General features: G+C 47.8%; 1 non-coding gene across 1 annotated transcript; it reads left to right on the top strand.

The window, feature by feature from the left end:
- The first annotated feature begins 2,147 nt into the window (after nt 1–2,147).
- On the top strand, nt 2,148–2,309 carry LOC119437983 (U1 spliceosomal RNA). Its single transcript, XR_005189614.1, has one exon. It is a non-coding gene; the product is annotated as a U1 spliceosomal RNA (small nuclear RNA).
- The last annotated feature ends 4,224 nt before the right edge of the window (nt 2,310–6,533 follow it).

Here is a 6,533-nt window from a genome sequence, read left to right as displayed (position 1 = left end):
TCTATGACGATTTGTGGTATGCAAAGTGGACCAGGGAAGTTTGCTGTGACCATGTTCAGCAGGCATTCTGTTTGTGGGGCAGTTGGGAAGGAAAGATAATTAGCGTAGGCGCGTTGGTACAGTCAACAGAGGATGTTTATACCGGGTCAATGATGCAGTGTCACCTACGGGAGCTGCACGGTGTAGTTTTCCGAAGCGTAGGTGCCAGGCCGTGCAGGGGACGAGGACTGGCGTGGTTGCGGCGATAGAGATCGACGGCCTTTTGGTGACGGTGAATGGCTGTATCTGGAGTGTGGAGCGGTGGCATCGGAAGCCTGTGGATCAGAGCGGGGGGGGGGGGAATTACTCCATCTCCGCTATAGGGAACCTTGTGTGGATGCGAAGCAGCGGGGAGATGGTTTCGCGGCAGTGGCCCGAGCGCCCATCGCGACGCTGCACAGGAGAGAGAATGAGGCGCGCGCGTTTCGTCATTTTCATACCGGTGAACTACCGTGGCGCCCCCAGCGGTGTATGCAGCTGTCGCACCACCTGTCGTGCGCGCCGCTCCGAATTCCTAGAGGAGAGAAAGGGGGAGCGTAGGAGAGGGGAGAGAGGGGAAGGGGACGCGCATGCGCTGTAGGGGTGTTGGACGCGGGACGGACGGAGAGAGCCACCGGCAAGAAATGCATCGCATTTAAAACGTCGAATGTTGCCTTAAGCAGGACGCCAAGGTACAGTGCTCTAGTTTGAAGCTGATGACCAGTGAGTGCGGCAAGGATGGGCAACGTGTCCAACGCGAGAGCAGTTTAAACATATGCGTCGGTCGTCTGCTGTCGTCCTGTCAGTCGGCTTTGTCTAGCGTGGAGGGCAGGCCTGCTTCTGGGTGGCATTCGCAGGAGTACGTTCGGGTGCACGGTTAGAACAGACGGCGGTTGATAAACCCAGGCCTCGAAATCCGCGCAGACGACTGCTTGTATGAGCGACACGGTGGGCAGGTTGGCTGACTGAACGTCTGGAAGATAGGTCGTAGGAGCTATTGCTTCTAGTTTGCGGCGGACAACGCGTATTGCATCTTCCATGTCTGTAGACTGCGCAGACATTGGTGGGTTCGCGCATGGTGGTGTGGTGGCGGTCTAAGGCAGCTGAAGGAACTGACAGACGATGAGGCGAATTTTGACTTGTTCAAAGCGTTGACATTCCTTAACTATGGCATCGACCATCGTACAGTCCTTGAAGGAGAGTTGAATAAACGCATTATCGGATATCGCCTTCAAAATGTGCGTAATCGTGTCAGATTTGGTGATTTTTGTGTGAGCTTTTCGGCAAAGGCCTAGCACATCCTGTATAATAAATTTACGATTCTGTGTTCATCTGGATACGGGATCCCAGCTCGTTTTTTTTTTTTTTTGGGGGGGGGGCATTTTAAAACCTCCGATGTCTCGTCGTGTTAGCAGCTCGACACTTACGTTTTCCGTTGCAGTGCACATGAAATCTAAATGTTTTTCATTCCGTCCTGGCCATTGATCTGCCTTGTCCACAGAGCCAGCAAATTTCTCGCCCTATGGTTTCTTTGCGACCAACAATCTTTGTGACCCACGGGAGAAGTCACAGCGACAGTACCAGTACACATTGCTCTTTTCGCCAGCGATCATACCTCTTGACTGCTGCATGTGCCAATTCGGTGTTTATTATCGCCAGATCAAGATCATCACACGAAATACGGGAATCCGCTGTCTCAAATGGATTACCCGCTCGATTGCTTGGAAAGCGTAGAGTCTTCGTCATCCTTGGATCTTCACGGCGGTTATTGCCGAGTACCGATGGATGAAGATAACAGCGACAAGAGAGCCTTAGTCACGCTGGGCAGCATTCACGAATTTGGCGTATTTATCCATTCGGGCAATGTAACGTGCCTACCAGATTTCTGCACGTGATGGAAGCCATTCTTCGCGTCGATATGTGGTAGACCAGTCAGTGCTATCAATATTACACGGTCTTAATGCACGAATAAATGTCCCATATGCGACACCGCATATGCGAGTCTTCAATGAAAATATGTTGGATTGCGCAAGTACGCCTCGTAATCCGCATACTACCGTAGTTACTCGAACCGATGAAGCTGCGTAGATCGGCCGCTTATAGGCTGGAATGGTCACTCTTGTAATCCGTATGTTACTCTATGCTGGGTTGCCGCGATCATTGAGGTCGCGGCCCCATGCGGAGGCCCTCCCATTGCACTGCGGTTGGTTGAAGCGCGCCACTTGCACGAATCGGGGTTGGTGGGGCATATAATTTTTGATAGTGAGGCTCGGCGTTCGCGCCAGCCCCAAGGTAAATATACCTGGTAGCGAAGCTTGCATAGAAGTCCATACGTTCTAAACATGGCGGTTCATCGGCGGTTCATGGGGCTTAGCACCATCTGTGTGAGGAGGGAACACTTCCGGCGGGAGAAAATAGTTTGACGTGATATCCCTTTAAAACAGAAGTGACGTCATTTTGTTCTCAAACGCTCGAAATTTGTTTTCCGAGGCCTGCACTAGAGCTGTATATTCAAATGCCCCTTCATTCGACTTGATGGGCGTTCTGAGCTTTGAGCGCGGAATGCGGTGCAGCAAGAGGACAGCCGTATGGGTGTCGAAATCGCACTCCTGCACAGAACGTAAGAGTGCTCGTCCTTTCGTCGGACGCCAAGCCAATCGGCCAGCGCTGTCGCACGAAAACAACTAAAGTAAACAATTATGTGGTGGTCGCAACTCACTACTTTTCACTGAACAGGTTAAGAAACAATGAAACTACCCGCGTCACCAAACTCAGACAAACGTCGACAAGCAAAACAACACAACTAGCGAGGGGGGGCGTATTGTAAGGGGTCAACTTTACGAGCACGCCTTTCTGCACACTTCAAGAGCTGCATTGCACTGCAAGGGATAGCGGCGTCAATGCGCGCGCCGCTATCGGTGGGCGTTCTTACGGTGGGCGCTGAGAAAAGGTATTTATCGATAATGATCAAGTAAAATAGAGTTGTCTCTTCTTTTCTCGCCATGCTTACATAAAATTGATTAGGAATTTTATTTCCACTGAATGATTCTAATTTTGTCTTGCTTTAATTAAATAAAACGCCTTTTTCTTTCCTAATGTTTGTTCCCTCGAAACACAGTCGCGCTTCAATCGCTGCTCCCATAACCACCCTTGCTGATGTCGGTGACAATTCGTTCTGAACCGCTTTTTGCCCTAAGCTTCACGGCCTATTTGGATCGACCTTGCGAGCTGCCCGAGCAGAGGTTCAGCGCCGCTGCCGACAGGACCCCGTCATTCAGAATCAGGGCTCGAATTCACAAAAACTTCTTACGCTGAAATTTTTTGTAAGAAAGAATTTTAACCAATCCGGATGCCAGACATATCATCAGCGAAGCCGGCCAGCCAATAGCAAAACGAACTTACGATAGAAAAGCTTCGGGAATCTGGCCCAAGATTCTTTCGCGCAATATATCGCGAATTCAAAATACCTAAAAAGCTGCGCTCAAAATTCGCATTAGGGAGTCTCGCAATGGTCGGTGAAAATTTTACTAGTCTAAAATATTACACAACTTCGCGCATTTATCATAAAATTATTAAATCCTCAAGCAAAGTATTTTCAGACTCTTTCTAGTACAACCGTTGCATTTCAGTGATTCAAGCACCATTCAGCCGAATATCAAACTATTCGCATGTTAAGATAATCACCTTCTATAATTTCTGCGTGATATCTTTTCTTTGTATGGTTTCTATAGCAACTTCTCGTTCAACCGAAACATGTAAATGAAAGTTTGCATGCTACCGACAGCTAAATTGTGTCATAACTTTTTTTTTAATTATGGGGTTTTACGTGCTAAAACCACGATATGATTAAGAGGCACGCCGTAGTGGGGGACTCCGGGAAATTTGAACCACCTGGGGTTCTTTAACGTGCACCTAAATCTAAGTACAGGGGTGTTTTCGCACTTCGCCTCCGTCGAAATGCGGCCGCCGTGGCCGGGATTCGATCCCGCAACCTTGTGCTCAGCAGCCTAACACCATAGCCACTAAGCAACCACGGCGGGTTGTCATAACTTTTCAACGCAAAAGGGATTCCAATATATATCGAAATTAACACAAATACTCCCATTTTTTAAAGCCGTAGCGATACCCTGGTATGGGTATATTCCACATCCCATCCATGTTGCACAGCGCCTGCAAGATGGCAACTGTTTCGATGGCAACTCCACGCTCTACGACTCGTCTATACTTTACTTGAATTGATGCCTCGGCTTCCGGAGTGTGCTTTCGATCAAGCAGTATTGTATTTGCTTCGATCAAGCGGCAAACCATGAAACAGTAGGAAGAGTTGAGCAAAACACCGCTTTAACGCAACCACGTTGCGTGTGGGCGTATAGGTTAAATATGTGCATGGGGTTTAACACCGAATACACCATAGTCATCACTCGATGTTCGCTTTAGAAACTTATTTTCATCATACGCAAAGATATCCGGCCGGGGGCTCCGGGCAACCAGCGCCAGAGTGATCGCCTGGCTGCCATGCTCTATTCCTTTCTTAATACTAAAAAAGTTTTTTTTCCTTTTGTCCTTTTGGTCTGATAATAAAGTTTACTACGTACACGTTACTTTGAAGAGGTGATTGTTCGTGGTTTCCCTGACAACGCGTGACCGACAGGCGAAGTCGGCGTGGAATAGAAACAGTTTTAAAAGCTTTACGCTACCTTAACCCAAATCACGACGCTTTTGTATTGCCGAGTGAAAGGCAGTGTCTCATTTCTGCTGTGAAACCGCACCACTTATAAAGCGCATTGCGTAGGAAACCCTAGCGTTGACCACCCAGAGGCAAGACGCCACCAGGGACTGTTTCTCGGTGGCGAAGACGTCGTTGTGTAGAAATAATGCTGCGCGTCGAACAAGCCCGTCTACTCGAGACTCCTTGGTTTTCTGAGGTGCAACTATCTTTATGAATTCATTTAACGCCTACAGTTTCCCAGACAAAACGTTATGTTTTTTGTATTTTTGTTTATCATATTTAATGAAAATGACTAATCACGCACACATCAAGAAAGAGTTCACACGGTGTACTTTAATGCGGTGAGACATGTATTGATGTATCAGGTAGTAAGGTGCAATCTATTTATGCCACCGAGACAGAGTATTTTAATTAAGAAGTTTAATAGTCTGAGCGAGTTGCTAAATCTCGCCATCATATGCGTAGCGTACAATAAAAAAGGCAGAGAATTAGTGAGACAGCCAATGCTTGTAAAACTGCTCACAGCAATACTTGTGTCCCAGTCTACCTTTTTTTCTCACTTTTCTTTATCCTACACTGCGTATATGGATCAATATTATATTTTCAAATCCGTTATATATCACGTTGTGTGTAAATTCTGACAATGCGATATAGGTGAGTAAAAAGAAAAAAAAATCTGGCCAATAGAAAAATATAGCTTATGTGCCGATATATTTATGAAACTCGGAAAAATTCAAAGCGCTCACACTAATAAGCACAAAAATGCCAATGAGTTGCAGTAGGAATATACGAAACAAACAAGAAGAAAATGATTTTGCTTGATAGCTGAGCTGGATCATCCACAGGTTCCTCTAGAGGTGCGTCATCGGGGATCTCTTGCGGGCTCAGCCACGCTTCCTCGTCAGCCTTTGCGCATCCGATTTTATGGAAGCCTATAACATCCACAGGAACGGCCAAGACACCTCCGTACTACTTGCGATGCACGAGAACCTGTTTGACAATTACTCCGTCAATGTCACTATAATGGAAGAGTGTTTGGCCTCACGGAACTGTAAACCCCGTGAATGGAAGTTGTGGTCGAGAAATTCGCTCTTGAGCCAAAGACCACTGCCATTGGTTACGGTTGCGCAGTGCTCCTGCGATGGTCAGATGGTTAGTGGAGGTTTGAAGACTCTGGAAGTGTGGGTGTCGCCGGGGCTGGCACGCTGCACCAACGGTGAGCTCAGCACGCCTCCCGTGAACCGCCGTCTTGGTCACGGGGTCTCGACCGAGGAGCGACGCCGCGGCTGCCCCAGCTGATCCGCGACCAGACTGACAAATGCCACCTCTGGTGTTTTGCTTTCCACTGAAACATGAAGATTTCGCACTAAATCAGTATCTTCGCATCACCGTTGCGAAAAAGTCACTTTACACGTTAATAAAGTGACGATTACTTTTCAAACACTTTGCTGACAGTGGCGGATGCTGTTTTGTCGAATAGCCCAATACAGGGCAACACAGTCGGCGTAAAATCACAACGGATGTGCCGATCATTGGCTCTGTTCGATACAGAAATGCGCAATGGGACAATGAATGGTAGCTAAATATTCTCCCTCCATCATTTATTTGTCTATATGGCCCAATTTATTGGGCTGATTTTCACCGCTGAGGGGACGTAATCTCACGCAACCCAGTAGAGGGGCGTGTGTCTCCGAACGTGATGTAGCTCATTGAGACGCAAGTACTCTCGCACGAGAGTTTTGCGGCGTCTGATGGTGTAGATGCTGTGGTCAGCTGTGGCACTGAG

Source organism: Dermacentor silvarum, chromosome 1 (genome assembly GCF_013339745.2).
Source record: "Dermacentor silvarum isolate Dsil-2018 chromosome 1, BIME_Dsil_1.4, whole genome shotgun sequence".
NCBI lineage: Eukaryota > Metazoa > Arthropoda > Arachnida > Ixodida > Ixodidae > Dermacentor > Dermacentor silvarum.
This window is presented reverse-complemented; position numbering and strand designations above follow the sequence as displayed.